Source organism: Stegodyphus dumicola, chromosome 7, assembly GCF_044657685.1.
Source record: "Stegodyphus dumicola isolate Sdum_Otavi_A_Nest chromosome 7, ASM4465768v1".
NCBI lineage: Eukaryota > Metazoa > Arthropoda > Arachnida > Araneae > Eresidae > Stegodyphus > Stegodyphus dumicola.
Genome location: NC_140774.1, coordinates 204,595,259 through 204,620,573, shown reverse-complemented (window position 1 = coordinate 204,620,573; position 25,315 = coordinate 204,595,259). Strand labels below are relative to the sequence as shown.

Genomic DNA, 25,315 nt, shown 5'->3' with positions numbered 1-25,315 from the left:
CGGATGCCATCGGAATAATAACAAAGAGTATGTGAATAGTGTGTTGTCATCACATGAATGATGAGCATCGCAACCAGTTCACTCACGCCAACGTGAATACACCCCCTTATATTTTTAAATAAACTTTATGATCTAAGGAAACATTTTTACCGTGACGAATTGCGTTGTTTTGTCTTATAAATAAAATCAGAATCGATGTCGAATACAGAAAGCTCTCACATCTCTGAGTTTTATCGCTTCTCAGTCAGGTATTCTAAAACTTTTTCTTGCATCGACAGTTTTCGAAGGAGTGTTTCTCTTCATCGACCCCCTTGCGTTTTTCTCTACAGCATACAACATAATCCTAATGCAAATAATTGCATATAAATAACATACATATTGTTACTTATTTTCTGACACCAGTTATTACGTTATTTTCTTCCTTCACGTTCGTACGGAGTTTGTAGATTCGGAGTGCATAACGACGACACTTGATGAAGAATCAAAACACACTTTATTTACCAATCTTAATCAGGACAGCTCCAAAACACTTTTACAGTCGTCGAAGTTCTATAATAAACACGCTGGAACAATCAGCGACACAGCCTTCACACTGTCATGCAATAACGGTGGAGACAGCTTCACCGCAAAGCAACGGAGTACAGCTCCCGACTCTACTCGGTCGTTCTCGGAACTGCACGTACTCTCGAGACTCTCCACGCTACAACTCGCGATGCACTCGACGACACACAAAGCACAGCTCCCGACTCTTCGGTTCAGTCGTTCCCGGACCTTAACACACTCTCTCGACGATGCACCAACCGCGATACACTAAGAGACTCTTCGATGCACTCGACGACCAACTCGGCGCTAGACTTCGAGACACTGGCTCAATGACTGACTATCAGCTCTCTAGACGAGGCACACACTAACTGACTGCGGGCCAGCTGGGTTTATATAGCTTTCGGCTTGTGTTCGAGAACATTCTGGACTAAACCGGTAACAATTCGTTCTAGAAGGTTCTCTATCCGTCTATGGCATATCGCCAATTTTGTCGCCAAATGGGCGATTTCCCGCCAAATGTGGCAATCCTGGCTTCCTTTGCCATTTTATGGCAAACCTAAACATGCTTCGCGGGGAAGCTATCTCACTGCGCCTGTGCATTTCGTAACATTATTAAGAATATGAACAAAAATTTGGAAAAAACGCTTTATTAGATTCATGTTTAATTATTAGCCCAAACCGACATTAGCTCAGAAAAGCTATTAGACACAAAACGGCATTTTGCCTCCAACCACTTTAAATGTCCGAATCACTTTCCAAGTTGTTACCACCGAATATTATCGCCCTGAATTATATTTAAAGAAACTGAGTAATGAAGCATCTACATGAATGAATGCATGTTTCTCGCATTGTGGAAAACAACGGTACCTAGAGTCATCAAATTCTGAATAATATAGTCCTCTACCTGAACATGGGAACCTGGAATAAGCCCGAATTTGGAATTCGTTTTATTGTCTATTTCATATTTTGTAAAGCTTTAACGAATTTTTGATTAAAAAACTCAGCAATTTCAGAGAAAGCAAAATGTCAACATTGCACGGAATACGACAAATAACAAATTTTTATCGCCCGCGCGCGAGACTGTTTATCGGAATTATTATAGAGATATACTCTTTTTAATTATTTTGAGATTTTGCTGTTGGATCGAATTTTATGTGGCGGAAGCAGAACGTAATAAATACAGTAAATACAAAAAACGTTAAAGGACAAAAAAAAAAAAAAAAAAAAAAAAGGTTTTGTAAACTATCCTACTAAGAAAATTGAACATTGATATGATAAACTGAGAAAAGACTGGGGAAAATAAAAAAGAGAAAATACCGATATATGCCAACACCTTTTTTTAACGATGCATTGGAAATTCTTAACGTAAACTGTTATCCTGCTTTTAAAATTTTTTGTAATTTTGCTGTTGAAGTGTGTGTATGGCGTAAGTGCGAAGAAAATGATGCTTAATAATAAAGCTAAAAGGGGGGAAATGGGTTAGTAGGAGTGAAAGTAATACAGTCAAAAGTCGTTAATTCGGACACCCATAATCCGGAATGATCTATAATCCGGACCTCAAAGCTAAAATCTTTCTGCGCATGCGCCGCGCTGACGCATGCTCATAGGCGTTTTACGCGTGCGCGCAAGACATTTACGACTGCGCATATGCGTCTGGGCAAGCGCAGAATACGTTTTCGCGTGCGCGTTTAATGTATAACGGACGGTATAAGCTAAAATTATCTAATTATCTATTTCAGTTAATGTTGATGATTGCGTTGTTCCTTAATATTCGAATTCGATCCGGCTTATTATTTTTTGCAGACTGTAAGAGCAATTTTATAAAAGTAAGCCTGAACTTTCGATTATGTCAAATAGAATTTCCGATGCTGGAGCTTCCAAAGGATCTAGAAAACGAAAGTATGTTTCGATGTCCATTAAAAAAAAACGAATTGCTACAAAAAATGGATAAAGGTATATCCTTTGTTTATCTAACCGTTCCGAAATCTGTTTATCAATTTCACGCTGCTCTGCGCGGGGGGGGGACGTAGCGGCGCGCAATGAACTGAAAGTTGATCTGTCAGCACTATCGTTATCTTCAGGGCAGATGTTTTTATTTTATTCGGCTTATAATTCCTTACTAAATGTAGTATTTCATCTCGATGTACTCCGTCTTTGATATGATTTAAATCAAATTCCTCGTCATTATAAATATCACGAATACAAATCAAATAGTTTTCTGGTTGCAATTTTCTAATTTCGGCTATGCGTAAGCGCGCGTTGAAAGAAATGTTTAATAAAGTAAACAAATACATATTAAGCTTCTTTTTTTTTTGTAAATTTTGATACCCTTTAGATCATAATTGCTCATTATTTTATAAATTACGGTTTCATATTTTTAATTTTATAATTTCTGCATGCCATCTTACCAGATTTAAACTGATGATCTATAATCCGGAAAAATCGATAATCCGGAATCGCCGAAGTCCCGACGAGTCCGGATTAAAGACTTTTGCTTGAAGCAGACTGCGAACTCAGCGAGAGCTTAAAGAACCTTAACAAAGCCTTTCGGACGACCTTTAAAATCTACAACAGATTTTTTTTTACTTGTTAATTTCTGCTAAAAGGGCTATTAGTCTCAAAACACGATTTTGCATTTTTTCAATTTTCATTCGAATCTGTTGCCATTCGGTAAAACGTAAGATATTCTTCATTTATATTTAATGTGCCTGTTATTAATTAACAAACTAAACCGTTTAGAACCAACAGATGCGGTTAAGTAGAATATTACTTTTTTATATTTGAATCGGACCGAGTTCAATAAAAATGCATTTAATTTGTGATACATCTAATTAAATACATTCAATAATTTTATAAAATGACATGCCATATTTTTTCACTTTCTAAATAAACGGAAAATATATCATGCTCCCATGTTATGTAAGGCTTACGTTAATTTTATTAACAGTTAAATTTTGAGTTAAAATTCCTTTCCTGTCGATTCTTAACTTCACCTTACTACTTCCGGCCAGAACGTAGTTTTAGAATCACGTCTTATAAGGTATTTCTCCCGCTTTCCTAGTGTGCCTTCGTGGTGTAGTGGTTCTGCACGCTGGGCCGGTATCCAGAGGTCCGTGGTTCGATTCCCGGCGAAGGCGTTTGCTCATTTTTCATCTTGCCTGCCTCCAAAAAAAAAAAAAAAAAAAAAAGAAAAAAAAAGAAAAAAGAAAAAATACCTAATGTCTCTACAGTCTGAATACATAATGAGGAAGAGCGGTATTTAACCGCGAAGTTTTTCGGTCTTAGAGAGAGAGATACCAGATATTCTGGCTGCACGCGTCCGCCTTTTTAGGCTACTCTCCTGTAAGCTATTATCACGCTCGACCGTACTTTAGGCCCTTGATACCTTCGCAGTCTATTAGCGTTAAGGGGCCAACTCTGTTAGAATTTCGATAGCTTCGGCTATACCTCTTTAGTTTAGATTAGTTTAGTATTATTCTTAGTCTTTTAAGTTCAAAGCCCAAGTGTCGGCTTTATTGTGCACTCCAAGACGGAGTTTTGTTAAACCTTAGTTGGAATAATAAAGGGCTAGTTTACCCTCCCATCTTGTTGTTTCCTGGCACACGAAGTCAAGAGATTATTCGCTTATCAGTTCTTAAGAGTCTTTACTTCCAACAGTAACTTAGGGTTACAAAGTGAGGAACTCTACAGTTATTCTAAATGTATATTCGTGTAATACCCTATAAAATGTTGTTCTATAAAATGTTTCGCTGTTCCATTTAAACCATCTCTATCGATAATCTCTATAAACCGTATTAAACTTCAAAAAAGCTCTTTGAACTTCAAAAGAACCATCGTTAAAAATATGACCCCCTCAGATATTTTTTTATTGTGTTTACTTATTTTCTCTGAAAATAAAAGAATGCATGGCAACACTCTGTCGGATATTAAGGTGTTTTTAAATAGTTTATCATCTTGCTCTTGAATGTTATGGGACGTAAATACGGAGAAAGCGATGTTTAACCCTTTGCGGCACAGTGTGCCCGCTCTGGACACACCTAAAAATTTCGTTCTGTACGCACAGAAAAATTGAATGAAAAAGGATTTATAGGTTACTCTGAACCTTCTTTATTTATAGTAGATGGCAGCTCAACACAAACCAGTCCATGTATTTTAGCCATGTTTAGTTTTTTAAGACCCTCATTTTTCAAAGAAATCTTCCAGACTTTTTTTAGGGTATAAAAGGAATTGTTTGAAAACCAATTTCTATGTTATTTTTCTGGCTGTATGCTAATCTCCTTATTCTATATTAGTTTAAAATTTTTACCTTGAAATCTTGCCTAAAATCAAACTGGGAACCCTAGGTGTGCCCAGCCGCGGCTCACCGATAATCTAAGACAACTGAGAGTCTGTATTCTTTGTTTCTCCGCATCTCATCGGTCAGTTCATTGACAACAATGCTCGTTTCAGCACTCTTTTCGAAGCTGTATTCAATCTGTGTGCCACATTGGGCCCACCCACAGAATTAAAACAATAAGTGCTATCTTCACGAAATTTTACTTGTGTAGTCCTCTAGGCCTAATAAGACTGCTTACCTTTTTTTTTTTTTTTTTTTTTTAATCAAAACTCCGACTTTAAAAGGTAGCGTACTGGAAAGGGTTAATGGAATACAGAAAAAACGATTATGCAGAGTTATTAAGAGTTGCTAAAAGAAGTGAAGACTGCAAACAATAGAAAACTATTTCATAACACTCTATCGGAAATTCTAAAAATACGCTGCTTTTAATTTTGTAATATTACTGTTGAAACTGCTGCAAATGTTTATAAAAATTATAGTTGCCAAATGTTGTGAATAATAAGTTTTATTTCTAGACATATAAACTACACAAAATAAAATGCTAAAATAAGTTTAACAAATATGTCTTGAATGTCAACTTTAATTTATTGATGAGAATAATCCGCAATTAAAAGGATTCTTCATTCTAAAAAACCGTAGATTCATTTCTGAACAAATGAAGTCTTCGAATTGCAGATACCGAATTAATTTAGAATCGCTAGTTGCCCGAATAATGATTAGTTATGTTGGCTTTTGATCTAGGTATAATTGGTGATGTGACGTTGGCGCACATGGCATTTCTTCACAAGTGGCATTTGCGCCCATCATCCCCGCGGAAGCATGAAATTTTATAACAGGTGTAACCAGTTATGGACAACAAGCGACACTTACACATAGCCTGTCAGAAACAATAAACTGACTATATGATTTACTGAGATGATTTTTCTGAAGTATTCTTCATTCCTGCTGTGACGATTGTTCAGAGTATTTCTTAAATTAATTCTATTCATTAAAATTTCTTAATTTAATCTATTCATTAAAAATAAAACCACATTAGTTTTATTTTATTTTATTTTTTATTTTATTTTATTTTATTATTTTTTTTTATTTTTTTTATTTTATTTTATTTTTTTTATTTTTTTTTTTTATTTATTTATTTTTTTTTTATTTTAAATTTATTTCTATTTTTTTTTTTTTAGCTCAGAATGGCTATTAGTTTCGAAACGGGATTTTGCGTTGAATCACCGTGAAAAGCTGAATCACTTTTCAAACTGTTGCCACCAAAATTATCGCTCTGTATTATTTTTAAAGAAATTAAACACATCAGAATGTGCATGAATGTAAATATGTTTCTCGCATTGTGGGGGGAAAAAAAAAAAAAAAAAATGTGAATAACGTAATCCTCATGGGCACCTTGGAAGCAGGAATTTGGAATGTCCAATTTGTTTTATTATTACGTATTTCACATTTTGTAAAACAGTAACGAACATTTGATTAACAAACTCCACGATTTCAAAAAGAATAATGGCAACACTGTGTGGGGGGGGACATTTTTATCTCCAGCGCGCGAGACTGTGCATTGGAAATTCTAAAGATATGCTCATTTTAAAATTATTTTGCGATATTGCTCTTGAACTGTATTTTATGTAGCTTTCAAATTTTTCTTCACGAGTTCTTTAAAACATTTATATAGAATGAATTTCACACTTATTGAAACATCTAAAAGCAAACCATTCGCAGTGTCTCAGAATCGGCAGTTTCGCGTTAATGCACATGCTAACGGGACAACGTGAAGACGTATTAAAAGCAAAACTGAAAAATGCATAGTGAGTGACATGAATAAAACAACATAGAAACAAGGAATTTAGAGGGCATATTCATTAAACAGTTCTTTAATGAATGCGACATAGAATGTTTCTAAAACTGACAACAAGCATGAATTACGAATTACAGCGGAAAATTACATTCTTGGCAGAGAAATCCCCAGTTTTAGACAAACACCACATCACAGTTTTTTTGAGGGAGAAATGTGGTGATAGAATTACAAAATTAAGTTCTAATAACGAATGAATCCCCCCCCAGCTGAAATAATTAGCCACAACGTCGTTCCGTGAATGTCAATTAAGTTGTTGGTCAGTTAAATGGGAAGCAAAGTCCAGACCAAGGTTTCTTAAACTTTTTTGGTGTAGGAACCCCATAATAGTATTTACGAAAATTTTGTGGGACACCATAAGCATAGCGCAAATCCGACACACCCTTGAGTGAAACTATCAGTTTCTTCATTTGTACTAATAATATACAATTACAGTTTTAGGTTATTAATTTTGAAAGTAAAATGAACGTTTCCATTATAAAAAATGCCTCGAAACGTTCTCGTGTTTTCTTTGTCTGTATTGTCTTATCTTTGTCTATTTTAAGATACATTTGTAGAGACATTAGGTATTTTTGGAAATAGGCAAGATGAAAAATGAGCAAACGCCTTCGCCGGGAATCGAACCACGGATCTCTGGAATACCGGCCCAGCGTGCAGAACCACTACACCACGAAGGCACGCTATGGAGGCGGGAGAAATACCTTATATACTCCCCCTTTTAAAGGGCGACTGGGTTTTTTAGGGGACCCAATCGCCAAATCCTGGTTGAGGAGAATTATCATCCAACACCGTTTTAGTTCGGGCGCCACTGTAGAGACATTAGTATTTTGGAGGCAAGAAAGATGAGAAATGAGCAAATGCCTTCGCCGGGAATCGAACCACAGACGTCTGGAATACCGGCTCAGCGTGCAGAACCACTACACCACGAAGGCACGTCAAGAAGGTGGGAGAAATGCATTATACATTATATTTAAATATTTGGTAGTTGTAAAAATATTATTACTAAGTTAAAGAAATATCCAAAACTGCTAAAATTTTTGGCGACCCGCTGCCCGCGGCCCCAACTGGGGTCGCTACCTACAGTTTAAGAAACTCTGGTCCAGACCAGCAGCAATCTGTCTCCAAAGTAGTCTCAAACAAATAAATTTCTTACAGTTAGCAGTAGTTTATTCACGACTGCCTTTCGTTTGTTATATTCTTACCGTAACTGCATTCTTCAAAAAATAAATGACTCGCATCGTTCCTCCCATCCATTATGGGACGATAAAATTAGTTAAATAAAAGGGGGAATACCCAAGGAAATACGGTAGTTTCGAAATGCTGCAATAAAGAAAGATTTATTAGCATGTAGACTAGAAAGGGAAAATAATATATTAAAAGGGACATTGCGGACATTTTCTTTTTAATTGAAGGGGCTATGGCATATAAATTTTTTAATCTTTATCCATTGTTTTATTTTATGACGATATAAATAATATCCTCGAAATTTCTGCAGTTTACTTGTCTTAAGAAGATATCTAAGGTTAACTGTTAAGATATTGTTTAATTATCTAACACGAAAAAGGAAATATATTCTATTAAGAAATGTGTATTTGTAGATGTATCTTGCAAGACAAATAAATAAAATAAACGGAAGTTAGCTTTCGAGTTCATCAGACCGCATTCCCCGCTGACATTGACAAAGATGCGCAATGACAGAGAACACAACATTAAATCGGAGATGGAGATAATCTCGCACAATAGACAATCAATTTCGGACCTCACGGGGAAGCGACCAGTCAACGGCTCCGTTATCGCATTGTCTCGGAAACAAATTCATCAGCTTTCCTGATGCTATCGAGTTGCAAACGCAATGTACGTCTTGATTACGGGCCTTCGTTGACGTTACCTGGAATATACCTTCACAAATAGTTATTTCGCCTTTTTATGTTCCAGAACTCGGCATTCCAAAACAGGAACAAAGAATATCTGATACGGCCATTACATGACCTCCGTCCGACTCCACATCGTTTTAAAATGCAACGGTGTCTTCTTTTATCCGCGATTCCTGTTTCCGCGGTTGGCGGTTGTCAAAATCATTCCTGTTTCCGCGAAATCATGAATCTATCCTCCCTTCCTAAAGGGGTTACATAGGGGGGAATTTTGGTTTATGCGCTGTCGGCGAAGTAGATTTAATTCAATCCAATAAGTTTAAATGAAATGCAAGAAAAAATGCGTATAATTTAATATTCCGTACAAGGAAGTAATGTGGTGTACACATCAGATTTTGTTTTTCTCTTCGCCTTTAACCAAAATGATGTCACTGCTAACGCCAGAAATAATAACTAAAGTAACGATTAATGATAACTGACATAAGCAACTGCTGCTTTAATCTCAATTCGTCTCATAAGATCAAAACAGTCGGAAGGATGCAGATCATAAAATTAGAGAATATGGTAGCGACTTATTTTAATAATTTAATGTTAATATTTTAATAATTGATATTATTAATCGTATCGACTCCTATCGATTGTATTAGTGGAATTTTAAAATTCACAATAAATAAAAATAGCATCTTAACCCGTTTTCCAAAATACCCATTTCTTAAAACTCAGGATTCCAATTTAAATTCCTTTAAAAAAGTCGTTGCCATCAACGATTTCAAAACGAAACATCGTGTAACTAAACATTTTGTTACTTTCCAGTGTTTTCAAACGCTGAGAGTTAGCATGTACGCGTGCGAACGCTTCACATATGCCAGAAGTAAATAAACATGCTAGAAGAGCAAACAAATTGAGCGGTGACAAATTTTACAAGCAAATCCGGATATGTTCATCGCCTGAATACTTTCATCAAGTTAAAGCGCAAACAAAAAAGTATATCGAATATAAAAAAAGTATGGTAACACTTTGTAAACGTGAACACTGACCATCTGACTGCGTCCACGGCGTATACATTTTTTTTCTCTTCGCCTTTACCAATAAAAGATTTTTGGATCAATTTTCTGCGTTTAAATTTGCAATTTTACTAATTTATCCTGATTTACTTAAATTAACTGCTACTGAAATTTACATAAGTAAAATTACGTAATCTTGCCAAATTATCATAATTTAGTTTCGTCTAGTTCTCTTCTTTTTCACGGATATTACGCATTTTCGTCCGTTTATATTCTGCTAGTATCTAGTTACATTACTTTTGCATTAAGAAAGGCTGGTGTATTACAGCCGTTAGAGAAGGAGTTATTAAAATTTTTGCTCCTCCCTATTGTCAGTAAATTTTAGAAATTTTTGTTTTCTTTTTCTCTTGAAGCAGTTTACAGAAAGTAACGTTTTCCATACGAACTATGAAAAAAAAAGGGGGCGAAGAGGGGTTCGGTTCGATTGAATACGGCAAAACACGCAAAGGTCATATGCCTATGAGGAAGAATGCCTTCGTGGAAAACTTTCTAAGGGAAACTCGTTCGTATCCAAAGCATCAGGAAAAAAATCACGAACGCGCCCATGCAGCCACCTACTCGTCGGAATTGAAACTTGAGGAGTACCACGACTTTACCGCTCACCTGCCGATGAGCCTGTGAGACAGAATGATGTTAATGAATGTACTTAGGTGCTGCAATGATCGCCGGATCCAGGTGACTACGAATTACTGTCGACCACATTTTAGTTCGGATGATACTTAAAAGTGGTTTGGAATTCTTTTGAAGTCGAGAAGCATCTAGTGAGGCCCCCACCGAAAATCGAACTCAGGACCTTTCGATCGCTAGCCGGATTATGCGTTCCAGTTACACCACACAGGCACACGATGAAGGAGGAGAAAATTCACCCCCACTTTTAATGAAGTCACTAAATTCAGGTGGTGACCAATTATAGTTTTAGTTCGGGCGTCGCATGTAAAGTCATTGGGATCTTCTGGAAACGTGAAAATATGCGATGCACTCGACTGGACTCGAACTTCGGACCTTCAAGTTACTAAATAGGATGTGCTACGAATAACGTCATCAAAGGAAAGCGGAAAACACCGTTAGAAATAAATTTTGTTACGAATGCTTGTTACCCATCAATATTTACTAATCAGTATAAACTATTTAATACCTTTTCAATAACGACAGTACTTTTCATAAGATATTTTATTTATGAAATCAGCATTTTGTTTTTCTTAGCAATGTATTTATTTATTTATATTTAAATATACAGAGGCTGTTCACACATTTTTTAGACGATGTATATTGTATTCACAAAACTAAATTACATAAAATTCTTGTGTTTTAAATGTTCTATTTGACATCCCTTATTCTAAACTATCTTTCAACACCGCAATTTCCAGGATAATAATGCCTTTTGAAGTGGCAGAAGAGGTATTCTATCCCATTCCTCCATAACATCTTTCCAGAGTCCTGTAAGGGTTTTGGGACAACGCTTGGATAATGCAGTTTTTAAAAGTCCGAAGGCACAAAAATCCATAGGTGACACATGGGGAGATTTAGTAGGGATATCAGTGAAGTGTATGGCCTTGATACCAGTTTTTTGTTCCATTTCTTTTAATAAATTTCCAGTGGATTTTGATGTGTGACTGCTAGCTTTGTGCTGATGGAGTCTCACAGATGGATGTCACTGTGGGTAAAGCGATGGTATTTCATTCAGAAAAATTGGCGATAAAATATGTTCCTGATAGTATTTGGAGTTAATCTTGACATTTGTTTGCACTCTCTTTATTTTTAACTTGCCATTATAAGAAAAACCAGCAATAAACATGAATCCCTTAGAAAAACTTTCTTTCGATTCTTTGAACCATGTTCTTAAATATTTTCCCCCCTTTTATGATAATAAATGGCTCTTTTTTTGTTACAGTCATTTAAATACACCCATGCTTCATCTATTGTGACAATTGTTTTCCATTTTTCTTTCGATAAGTGTTTCTCGTATAGAATTCTGCAGCGTGTCCTTCGTTGAGCGATATGCTTTGGAAGAAGACGATGCACATTGCGTTTTTTCGCTTTCTTAAGATTTAAATCAACGTTTATCATTTTGTTTACAGTGGACACTAAGCATTTTAATGATTTTGCAACTGTCGTTCGACTACGGAGATTTTCTTTTAACATTAAACAACATACCTTTGCAATAGTCGAAGATGTCCGTTTTTTCCTTGGATACTTGTTTGGAATTTTTGTCCCACTTGAGGCTCTAATTTGACTTTTTTCTCCTTCCTTGTTGATGATATTACCTATCGACGCTTTAGATATCACAAAACCATGACTCTCACATCGTTTTTGGATAACGGAGTATGCATATTTCTCTTCGGAAAGAGCGTAAATGTAGCCTTCGAACCACTGCTTTGTTAAATTCGCCATTTTGAATAAAAAAAACTTTCAAGGCACAGACGATAATTTTGACTTTTAAAAAATAGTACAATTGCAATTACTTCTTTTGCAGCAAACGATCTTTTATTACCGCTTACCAAATTCGTCTAAAAAATGTGCGAGCAGCCTCTGAATAATCTTACTAGACTTTTTAGTTAATAATTTTATTTGCATGTTCGAAAAACTATTCCGAATCTATTCGCAATACATTAATGCTGATTTAATTCAATTTATTTTTTAATATTATTCTTCAGGTTTTAACCAATGTTTAAGTTCTCAAATCCGTTATTTTGGGGTTTATTGCTGACATTTGAACGGGTTGACAACATGAGGTTATCGTGGTTTTCATCATGTAAATACGAACCACTTCTTCTGAAAAGCATTGGCTTAATGGTGATCGAGGCTGTTGCCAAAAAGCCCTTAAAAGTTTTGTTCTCGTTTGAGCCCTCCCTCTTGCATACGTAAGAGAACGTAAATTAAGCGTTTTCGATGACGTAAGACTTTTTTTCGTCAAGGTTAATCTTATTGCGATATAATTATGCACGAAAACAATACTGCTTAAAAATATTTTGGTTTTAATTTTATTTTTTACTAGCAGCTATGCGGACAGCCTTCGCCTGGCTCTTAAATGTACCGGAAAAATGCCTGAAGGCAATACCAAACGTTAAATTTAAAACTGCGCAGAATTTTACTCTGCAGAAAAACTTCATTTAAAAAAAAAACCCACAAATTAAAAAAAAAGTATTACATATAACAAAATTACTATAAGGTATTTCTCCTACTTCCCTAGCGTGCCTTTGTGGTGTAACGGTAGCATGCTGGGCCAGTATTCCAGAGGTCCGTGGTTCGATTCCCGGCGAAAGCGGTTGCATATTTTTCATCTTTCCTGCTTCCAATTAACTTAATGACTCTACAAGTGGCGCCCGAACTAAAAGGGTTGTGGATGATGATTCTCCGCACCCAGGATTTGGCGACTAGGTCCCTAAAACCCTAGTCGCCCTTTAAAAAGGGGAGTATATAAGGTATTTCTCCCACTTCCCTATCGTGCCTTCGTGGTGTAACGGTAGCACGTTGGGCCGGTATTCTAGAGGTCCGTGGCTCGATTCCCGGCGAAGGCGGTTGCATATTTTTCCTCTTTCCTGCTTCCAATTAACCTAATGACTCTACATTACAATGAAATAAGCAATATCCCTTAACGCAAATATTAATTATCCTAATAAATAAATTAAGCAACTTTCCGTTGCCTGCTCTCAACAAACGTCCAGTATCCAAGAGAAGCATTAAATTTAAAACTGCGCAGAATGATCGCCCTCATTTTCCCAAGTGGCAACAGTGCTGATTTTCAACAGTCAGCAATCCAGTATACAATTGAAGGAAAAACTGTTGCCAGAACCACATTTGTAAAAGAACGAAACTATTCACAATGATGTGATAAAATTGAAAAGATGAAATTAAAAAAAAATTCTGAATCGAATTTTGAAGAAATCGCTTCGAGGTGCACTGGCTCTCGTCTAGATGCCCCTATATACCAAATTTCGTAGCCCTGGGTCTATTAGCTTACGCGCAGCACGGACGAAAGACACATAGACTCTTTCTTTTATTATATGTAGAGATTATTTCAGTGATACTTTTAACCTCATTTTAAACGTTTCCCAAACGCTAAACCGATTTTTGAGAGGCAGCTTGTCTCTCAAAAATCGGTTTAGCGACACTTGCGCTCGAGAAAGATTTATTTCTGAGAAATTTTAGCAGCAATTCCATCCAACACTACATCTTTCTGATTATCTTTCGACAACTTTGATTTACAAAAGTTTAAGTTATTAATCTGCACAAATGTAGATCTTAATAAAATGTTTATATTATGAATGTGTTTAACGTATATGCACTTGATGATAAAGCATGATAACTACTTAAAGGTTGTAAGCGCACATTCAAAACAATTGGAAGAACAACTCTTTAGAAAAATGTTTCTTCATTTTCACACGATATGAAACAGCCAATCCCCGTGGATCGTTTTGGGGTTACTATGTAAAGGGAAAACAATTTCTCCGATATGGTTGATGAGAAGGGATTCAGTGCTCATAGCTGACTGGTTGTTAAAAAACGAACAACTTACTTTTTTTTTTTTTTTTTTTTTTTTGCGAAAGAAAGAAAAATTCGTGTGTCTTTCTTTCAATGGTATAGCAGGCAAAAAAACTGTTAAATGAATGTGTGATACCAGCCAAGCAGAAAAGCAATCTTAAATGAAATGCATCTTTAAAATGTGAAAATCTGCCCCAAATACAATGCATGTTAAAGCTCAGTATCTTTATAACAGGTTTATGTGCGTGAAATTTTGCATACGTAGTAATATTTCAATATCTTTGATAATTTTCTGATATTTTTATTTTATATTCTAAATATTTAGCAAAATGCCTTACTTATTATCCATATAATTATGCACTACGCCTAACATTATACGTAGCTTGCATTTTCGGAAGCAGGAGAATTAAAAAATTAACAACGCCTTCGCCGGGAATCGAAACGCGGACCTCTGGAATACGCGCCCAGCGTGAAGAGCATCACACCACGAAGGCATGACAAGAAGGTGGGAGAAATACCTTATAACCTAACTTAACTTTTACGTTTGCTCGAGGTGGTAGATAAGGAAGGTCGAAACTGGAATAATACTCAAAAGCTATTTCCGATTCTGGTTGAATCGGGAATAAAATCATGTAGTGTCGGTTTATCGATGCAAGGAAATGTAAAAAATGTGCATCGCGCTTCCCGGGATTCGAACACCGATCACCGCTGTAAGGGCTTCCGACCTAAGGTTATACCTATCAGAATAATGCCCATACAGCGGAAACAGAACTCCATTACGCAGCCCGGGAACGCATAAAAAATATTTAAGATGTTACAGAGTCACAATTTTTGTATACGTAAACGTCTTTGCACTTTCGTGCTACAATGTGCATTCAGAACATGATTGCATAATGTAATGGTACATCATTAAATATAAGTACTTGATTAGGTATAATAGTAGTGGATAAGTAAAGCTGACATTAGTACAAACACTGTATAATCAAGTGCAGTGATTATATATGATATTCAAAGCAATCTGTACAAAGCTATTTGTGCATACATTATAATCAGAAAGTAGTGATAAATATTTGTGGTAAGTAATTACATATAGTAAAGTACCGTGCACAAACAATTGTAGAGAGTAATTACAAAATTACATTATAGTACAGTACTGTGTACAAACAGGTGTAGATACAATATTCGATACAAACTGTATATTGCTATTTGTGCTTACAGTACAATCCGTAGATGGATTGTAGAGGGCAAGCGGAAAAGTGTGTGTGTGTGTGTATATTTAATTACGGCAAAGCCTCTAGGGCTATCTGCCTAAGGGAAGGGATGCTTTCGTGGAGGACTTTCTAAGGGAAACTGACTCGTATACACGTTACACATGGGGAAAACCACGAAAACACCCATGCAGCCAGCCCGTTCGCGGGATTCGAACCTCGGACCGAACTACCAGTGTTCAGCGACTTTATCGCTCGGCCGCTGGTGGGCGCAAGCGGAAAGGAGGGAGAAGTTTAAGAAAAGGCCCGTTTTGGAAACCACCCCAGGTATTCTGCCTCACAGGCAGATAACCCTCCTTTGCGAGATTTGCTACATTCAAATAACCCTAGAATGAAATCATTTCCTCTGAAGAAACGCCTTTATAGTTTTTATTTGACAATAGAATGTAAAACCGCATCTCAAATACTGACCTTGTGAAACATCACAGGATCTTTCTCTTTCTTAACAAAAGATATTTATTACATTCTATTCTATTCCCGAGACTCAATCACTTGCATGACCTTCTAGAAGAAACTGAAAAATTCTGCAAATAATAGAACAAAAAGCTCTATCAGAATTAATTCTAAAACAAAGAACTCGAGAACACAGTTTGAAAGGTAAAAAAAGACTTGATAAACCTCAAACACAAAGTAACATGAAAACTATAAGAAGAGGAAGGGAGGGGAAAAATGCTACCTGTTTACAAAGAAAGGTTTTGTTCAGATCAGATCTTCCGCAGATAAAGTGGAATATGACCATAAAATCAAAACTTAAAAATAGTCCTAATTGGTGTCGAAAATATCAAGGAAGTGTTCAGATTGTCTTACAATTCTTTCTTCCATTCTTACGATTATATCCTAGACATTATTTATGATAAAGCACTTACAGCTAAGAACGTAGGAATATTTAAGTCACTGATTGTTCTAAGAGATTAATAATTATTTCTAACCCACGTACTAAATCATATTCGTAGTAGCTAGAACGTAGTAGTAGCGTAGCTAGAACTTTTGCCGCGAGGACAGTTCATGAATTTGCCGTCTCTCTTGGTATACAAAGATGTCACTGCAGAAAATGTGAAAACGCCACGTAGGGAAAAAAAATTTAAATTCAACTTGTAGAGACATTAGGCATTTTTTGGAAGCAGGCTAGATGAAAAATGAGCAGTCGCGTTCGCCGGGAATCGAACCACGGACCTCTGAAATACCGGCTCAGTATGCTGACCACTACACCAAGAAAGCACGCTAGGAAGGCCGGAGAAATACCTTATATACTCCCCCTTTTAAAGGGCGATTGGGATTTTTAAGGGACCCAATCGTCAAATCCTGGGTGGGGAGAATCCTCATCCAACACCCTTTTAGTTCGGGCGCCACTCTAGAGATATTAGGATTTTTGGGGGAAAGCAGGCAAGAAGAAAAATGAGCAATCGCCTTCGCCAGGAATCGAACCACAGACCTCTGGAATATCGGCCCAGCGTGCAGAACCACTACACCACGAAGGCACGCTAGGAAGACGGGAGAAATACCTATACTCCCCCTTTTAAAGGGCGACTGGGGTTTTTAGAGGATCCAACAGCCAAATCTTGTATGAGGAGAATCACCGCAGAGATATTAGGTATTTTTTTTTAAGCAGGAAAGATGAAAATTATTATTCATCTCTTCGAATTCTTTAGCTTGTAGAGACATTAGGTAATTTTTGGAAGCAGAAGAGATGAAAGATTAGCAAACGCCTTCGCCGGGAATCGAACTACGGGCCTCTGAAATACAATACCGATTCAGTGTGCTGACCACTACACCACGAAGGCACGCTAGGAAGGCGGGAGAAATACCTTATAAGCTTTTGTGTTTTCTGAAGAAAAACTTTTAATTTTTAATATTTAAAAATGTATATTTCGTAAAACTCTCCACGACATTGCAGACGTGTATTTGATTGCTTCCATTATATTATGAGCCCACCAGCGGCCGAGCGGTAAAGTCGCTGAACACTGGTAGTTCGGTCCGAGGTTCGAATCCCGCGAACGGGCTGGCTGCATGGGCGTTTTCGTGGTTTTCCCCATGTGTAACGTGTATACGAGCCAGTTTCCCTTAGAAAGTCCTCCACGAAAGCATCCCTCCTCTTAGGCAGATAGCCCTCGAGGCTTTGCCATAATCATACACTCCAACACCATTATATTATGTAGGCAGCAGAGAAAGATTTCTTAAATGCAAAACATATATTTGTAATTTTTAAATACTTCTTAAAACGATTTTTATTTAGAAAATGCTTTTTACTACGAGAAATTTTTACAGTAATTTAGAGGAAAGTGCACATCGGTATTACGATATTTGGAGCTTTGTTCTGGGAAAACGTATTTTAGAACAGCAAACGTTGAAAACAAGAGAGCTTCCATATTTCTGCTTCATTTCTGCCCTAGCAATATCGGAAATAAAACGTAAGGAAGACTCCCTTCCTCGGCAAGCTTCTATGCATGCTACATGTAAGTCTTCCTTACATGTGCTATCGTGATTAAAATTCACTTTATATTCTTAATTTGTATTCGAATGTTTCGTCGGAATAAAAATGGTGAAACAAAGTGTATGGCTGTTGAAATAACTTAATTGCCTACGGGAACAAGTTTGGGAAGAAGAACGGAAAACTAGTGATAAGGTAAAAAAAACTCTTCCAACTTAAACCTCACATCAATACGGACATACATCTTACGACCCATCTAATCAGTTGGTTTATAACAGGACATGGTCCCTTCCCCACATATTTTTACGAACGAAACATTGCTCCTTCCGAGTAATGTGCGGCAGGGAAACTACCTTATTTTTAAAATGAATAACACAAATAGTATAAGCGTCATCACTTATTTTTTTTTTCCAAGTTATAGAGAGACACTTAAAGTTTTTTTTTATTACGGCTTAAAAATAATATCATTATGGTGGCCTCCGTTCCGGTCAATGCATTGAGATAGTCGAGTTTTGAAGTTTCCACTTTTACCAGAATATCAACGGGTATGTTGTCGATTAGCAGCTTGAGTATTGCTCTTCAGTTGAGCCAGAGTCTTTGGATGTTAGAAAATTCAAATAGCCCCACAAAAAAACCACACGGGGCTAAATCAGGCGAGCGCGCTGGCCACTGACAATAGCCTCGTAAGGAGATAAGGCGTCCAGGGAAACTTTCTCCAAAAACTCATGGTCCAATGATGCCTATTCTGGACAATGCACACCAAACAGTCACACGTTCTGAACGGAGGGGCTGCCCATGAAATTCTCGGGGATTCGTGCCACATTAATGCATGCTGCAACCGGAAAGATGAGAATGAGCCTCATCTCAAAAGAACAGAAGGACATCATGAGGCGTGTTGTCAAGAACGGCTTTGCATGCATTTTTTCGTGAAAGAAAATCGCGTGGATTAAGTTTTTGCACCACTGCCAATTTATATGGATGAAAATGCAGTACGTTGAAAAGTGCGACTCCACGGAGAACGCGCGCTCCTCTCTCGTCCACTGCATGATCGGTACTAAACCTACATGTCATAAAACTTTAGATACCGCTCTTTTTAATGCGCGCACCCCACCCTTCTCGGAATAAATGTCGTTAAATGGCGCGCGTTTCAAATAAAGAAGTTTCCCTGCCATACCCTGTATATGTGGGGAAAGGGACCAAAACATCTTACCCTGAGACTAACATATATCAGTACTTGCAAATAACATTAAAAATCAAACAACTATGAAGAAAAATAGAACTCTCAATAAATGAAACTCTTTAATTGCCTTGACATAAAGTACCCATAATATACTGATCTACTTTAAATATTATTTTAAGATATATTTTTCAAAGGGTGCGATGGGGTTTCTCAAACAGATTTTATAGTTCTAAGGATTTCCTGAGTCGACGAAGTCGGAAGATCACTGCTATAGACCGGTGGCCTTCAGAAATGAATGATAACATTAACATGAACAAACGTGAACCGAATGATAACGTATAGCTTTTGATTACCGGTTTTCAAACTGAATTACAACTTAGAAAGAACAACATTTGCTCTCGAGTAACAAAGCTTATTGCGTTTACTTTTTAGCGATCAAAATGAGTTGTTACTTAGAATAACAAGAAAAAAGAATCAAAATTCGAAAACAAAATAATCACACACACACACACACAAAAAGGGGGTGGACAAAAATTCTGAAATGTTTCAGATTTTAAATTACGTCCAAAGGGGCGTTTTTTTTTTAACGTTTCGTGTGTTATCTTTATTTATTAAATATCATGTTCTACATACTCGAACTACAGCATTCAGTTCAACAGCAATATCGCAAATTACGCAAATTACTTTTAAAATGGGCATATCTTTAGAATTTCCGATACAGAGTCTCTCGAGCTGGAGATAAAACTTTTTTTTTTTTTTTTTTTTTTTTTTTTTCCCCGTACAGTGTTGACATTGCTAGCTTTAAAATCGTTTAGTTTCTTAATCAAAAATGCGTTAAAGTGCTACAAAATCTGAAATCGATAATAAAAGAAATTAAAAAATTTCAAATTCAAATTAGGGACTCCACATGCCCATATTCTATGGAAGATTACGTTATTCAAATTTGGATGGCTCTATGTACCGTTGTTTTATCACAATGCGAAGAAACATACATACATTTATGCAGATTCTTTATTATTTAATTTCTTTAAATAAAGACAGGGCGATAATATATGGTGGCAACGATTTGAAAAGTGATAAGCCTTTTAAAGTTTTCGACGCAAAATGCCAAAACGAAATTAATAGTTCTTCAGGGCAAATTGCCCTTTTGAACTAATAACTACTTGTTGCCATTCAACATAAAAGAAATATAAATATGAACAATATGTTAAATTTAATTTTACAAAATAAATAAACACGTGCGAAACATTAAATATTTGAAATAAAAATAGTTATTACTCTTGCCGCTACAAGCAATAAACGATAAGAAAAACGCTCTTCAAAATAGCAATGGAATTCGACCAACTGAATATAATTAAAAACATGCAAATACTTATTTTCATGGCATTTTAACAATAAAAAAAGAGATTACCAGCGAATTGTCTGCAAGCATTATGCAAAAGTTTATTTAGAAACTTCGTCTAATATTTCTAGAAATTACGTGATCGATGTTGTGCTTAGAGGACATTTCTTACACCATAATTTACAGGGAATGAACAGATTTTATCTTTATGTTCTTCAGAAATGATATGCTTAGATTTACCTTAGCAAGCCCCTAGCAGATATCTTATATCATCATCTTCTGTCTGAAGAAAAGAGATTTGCATCCGATCCTTCTAGTCTTATTAAAAATTAAACAAAAGATTGCATTTTTGCTTGCTTTTAAATGGTTAACTTAAATCAAAACCAAACAGTTTGACTTAATCTCCTACTCGGCCACATTTTTCGGTCACTTGGCAATTTTTTAAACTTATTTTGATCTAATTTGGAGAATTTACTTCGGTTTGTAAAGTTCATTTTGATAACATTAACATTCATTTCATTTAAGTTCATTTTGATAAGCTCATAAGATTCATTAGCGTATATATTCAAGTTCGTTTTGATAACATTAACCGGATTTTTGATTACAAGAATGTATGATTACAAGTTCTCCATGTTTGGGTATACAAACGGCAATTCCATAATAATATCCGAATGATAAACATAAACAGCTATGATGATGTTAAGCGGCGTTTACTGTAGTAATAAAAGGATGACAAACTAGCACGAAAACTAAAATGAATACCACATGGAATTATACGAGATATTCCTTAAAAAAGAAAAGTTCGCTTACTTCGTTCGAGTTTGAGATGCGGGGGGAAAAATCGCTGAGGACAGCAGCACCCTCTAGGCAGAAATTCGGAGTCGAGTTAAAATGTGACAAGAGAGAATTCTCTTCTTGGAGGAGGGTTAAAATGTTTTTGTCGCCACAGACAGTAGCCGGCAATCCGCGGTTTAAAACTTGGTTACCACGTGACCTGTTGCGAATGGCGGTTATTTAGGGAGCCTCGACTTGGCAGAGGGAACTAAAAATGGCTCGACCCGTAAACAGGGGCTTTCGGGGGCGTGTTCCACGGTGATGATTGAAATACCGTGGCCACTCTCGTTTTCAAGGATTAAAACAACAGCTGAAGGGGTGCGCACTTTGCTTTGCTTTCTTTTTACTTCCTCCTCCCCCACCCCCCAACCACGCGAGCCGTCATGTTTATCTCTCAATTGGATTATTTTCGTTTTCCGAGCATAAGTGATATGAGTGGAGGACTCTTTTTAACGCGTCTGAATCATCTATCGGGACAGTGCAGGAAATTTTGCCTCGACAGCCAGTGGTTGGAGACGCCTAGACGAGCATTAATGCACACGGCATCTTATTGCCCTGACACTCAAGTTTAAGCTTTTTCTATTTCATATTTTAGACATTTCTCTATGTATAGACTATTAAACCTTCCGCACATTTGTTCATACATTTAAACTTTTGGAAGCATCAGTTGTTGAACTTTTCAAGGACAGGCTTTTCTCGGTATGATTTTAAATGGTGACACTATTAATACAAGAAGTCAGTTTTCTCAGAAAGTTTTCTCAAGGGGTTGATGGTAAAAAAGGAGGGGCAGGAGATCCTCGGACCCCCCCCTGGGGTTTGTTCTCCCTCAAAATTGGGGTGGAAACTTTAACAGTTAGCTAGGTTCAGCAATACCTCAATTACCTGTTACTACAGAGGTGCTGACCTAGCTTCTACCTGTGCCTGTCAATAGACTTTATGCGAATTAGCAAGCAGCAAATGAAGTTCGGAAGTCTTGTCTTATGAGCCTACCTGTTAATGTTTATGTACTACGCGGCGCTGCCCTAGCTTTGAGCGATGACGGTAAGTTTTTCGAAATCTCAGGTAGAGGGATTCCTCTTGCTTTGGATTAAGGTGAATTGTGCAAGCTGACGACTTCGTCATCAGTTATGGCTCTTTTTGGAGATAAGATGCCGGAAAAACAAACACTCACTTTGGCCGATTCAGAAATATACGCGAGAAACTCTTGACAAAACCACTTCAACGCTGTTCATTTGGCAGGAATTTGATCGAGATAATGAGCCTATTGAATTGTTCATTATGTAGCCAATCTCACTTCTCTGGCCTGATCAATTTCTCGTGGAAAGGAGTGCAAGATTGCGCCTGACGTTGGCATCACCATATAGGTGACAGCACGACTGAGCCCAGTTTCGCCCCAGTTTTGATGGACCCCGGAAGACGATTCTGAGGGTCTTTCCCTACCACCAAGCCACTCTAGAGTGCTTTCGTCTCGTGCTCCGATGCCGCACAGACAACTATGACTTTTCTGGGATTCGAACTTGAGCTCTTTGGTACGGCATTCAGCGTCACTAACCACTACCCCATCTGCACCGCATATGAATATGTGAATGGATGTAACAATTGTAAGAATTGGAGGCTCCCTTCAGCTCAAAAGAAGGGGCCCCCAACTTTACACAAACGAGAGCAGCCAATAACCCAGCCACCCCCAAACAACAAACAAAAATACTAAATTAAAAATAAGTAAGCACATCTAACACAAAATTACAAACAAACAAAACCATAAACACAAATTCACAACATAGAACACCACAGATATCTAAAACCCATATAAATACAGAATTCAATTTTAACAGAAGATTCCTACAACCGCCCTATTTTCATTGACAAATTTCATTGGAGCAACAGTATATGATTTAAAAACTTTAAAATTAATGGCACTTACATTAAAATCAGTAATGTTAAAAATCTGTCTAATAGGGGCTGTTAAACTACAATCAACCACAAAATGCCTAGCATCACCATCAACTTAACAACTATCACATAGTTTATTTTCCTGCAGATTAAATCGGTTGAAATAAAACGGAAACCTACCATATCCAGTTAAAACCTGATTAACGTCAATACTGTTCATACATTTCATGTTCTTCGTGATTTTAATTAATTCCATAAATCCTTTGTTTTAGGTGAAGAGAACAACTGTAATTTCCATTTGTTAGCGTAAAACTCTTTCGTTCTTTGAATAGCAATTCTCTTCGAACATGTTACTTCAATTCCATTGCACTGACATTTGAGACCGCCTGCTTGGCCAGGCTGTCAGCCCTCTCATTACCAATAAATGTGAATGGATGTATAACACAATGGAGTATAGTGTATTGTTCCATTGAGTTGTTTAATTCAATTGACTAGAATGTTTATTGAATGGAAATTACTGAATACTGATTCAATTGACTAGAATGTTTATTGAATGGAAATTACTGAATACTGATTCAATGGACTGGAATGCCCACTAAATGCGTGTGTGTGTGTAATTATGGCAAAGCCTCGAGGGCTATCAGCTTAAGAGGAGGGATGCCTTCGTGGAGGACTCTAAGCAAAAAATGCACAACTTGCAAACATATAAGAGTAAAGCAACTGAGATTACTGAGGCGGTTAACAGAGTATCTGTTTCGGCGAAATGCGTATCAGCTAAGACGTTTCCTGAGACTTTACACCTTTTACTCTGTGAAATTTGTAAATAAATTTTCTTTCATCGCAAGACCCCCTTCACAAACTGACAGAAGAAAAGCAAAATTTTTTTGGACAGAAGATTGAGATGATGCATTTAAAAAACTAAAGGAAGTTTTAACATCAGCGACAATCCTGATGTATCCTCAGCTCGGAAAACCATTTATTCTCGACACAGGTGCAAGCAATGAGAGTGTCGGTTTTGTTTTGTCTGAAGAAATAAACAGTATGTCGTGGCATAGTGCAGCAAGTGCCTACCTAAAACGAAGAGGAATTTCTGTGTCACCAGGAAAAAAAAGTTGCTCGTCATAGATAAAGCTGTAGAACATTTCCACGAATACCTCTACAGCAGAAAATTCCTGCTTCGTACAGATCATGCATCGTTGACCTGGCTATTAAGTTTCAGTAATCCTGAAGGCCAAATAGCCAGGTGGACACAGAGACTGCAGGAATATGACATCACATTCCGTCATCTCAAAGATCATGGCACGGAAATGTCAACGCCGTGTCTAGAAGAAAGCTGTCCAGAAAGCTGCCGATGTTGTTCCAAGGTCGACGTGAAATGTGAGTTAATACCATCTGACATCAAGTTACAACTTCAGCATCGGCTGATTCAGAGCTGTAGAGTGACGAAGAAGTCAGGAAAGTCCAGTTGGAAGACTGCGACATTAAACCTATTATTGACCTAAGGGAATCTTTAAAGAGGAAACCTACCTGGCAGGACATTTCGATCTATTGTCGCACGACAAAACAATATTGGGCTCACTGGAACTCACTCCATATTCAAAACGGCATCTTGTACCGGGAGTTCGAACGGGACGATGGATAAGAATTGCGATGGCCGCTGATATTTCCTAGATCCGTGATAATGGATGTCCTCAAAGAACTACGCAGCAGCCCAACTGAGCATATTTCTGAATAATGAAGACTTGCATAGAGTTAGGGAGCGCTTGTTTTTAGGTAATGCGTGCAGAAGTGGTCTCTTTGGGTAAAGTGTGCAGAAGTGGTGCCAATCTTGTGATGCCTGTGCGAGCCGAAAAGGACTGAAGAAACGAAACCGAGAGAATCTACAACATTACAGTCTAGGAACGCATTTTGAACGCGTCTCCTTCGATATTACGGGACCTCTGTGACGGTTTGCTAATGGCAACAAATACACCCTGATTTTCATTGATTACTTTATTAAGTGGCCTAAAACTTATCCTATCCCTGATTGAAATGCTGTCACGGTGGCAGAAATAATGATACAGCATTGGACTTCCAGGTTTGGATTGTCAGTTACGGTGTAAATAAAATCTAAAAACTACTCGGCATAAACTATGACAAATTAAACCGCCAACACTAATACAACTTTAATCATTTAGGAACTATGTCCAGAGATCGGAACGTTGTAAGGATCTTAAGTTTTATTA

At 37.1% G+C, this 25,315-nt stretch overlaps 1 protein-coding gene across 6 annotated transcripts in view; it reads right to left on the bottom strand.

The window, feature by feature from the left end:
* Positions 1–21,330, bottom strand: part of LOC118188745 (uncharacterized) — a 320,917-nt gene extending 299,587 nt beyond the window's left edge. For 5 of the 6 annotated variants that reach the window (XM_085821267.1, XM_085821270.1, XM_085821271.1 and 2 more), the window contains exon 1: positions 21,177–21,330. The gene's annotated coding sequence lies outside the window, so the exon portion shown is untranslated. The remainder of the gene's footprint in view (positions 1–21,176) is intronic. The other variant, XM_085821274.1, reaches the window with a different exon arrangement.
* Between the last annotated feature and the right edge of the window lie 3,985 nt (positions 21,331–25,315).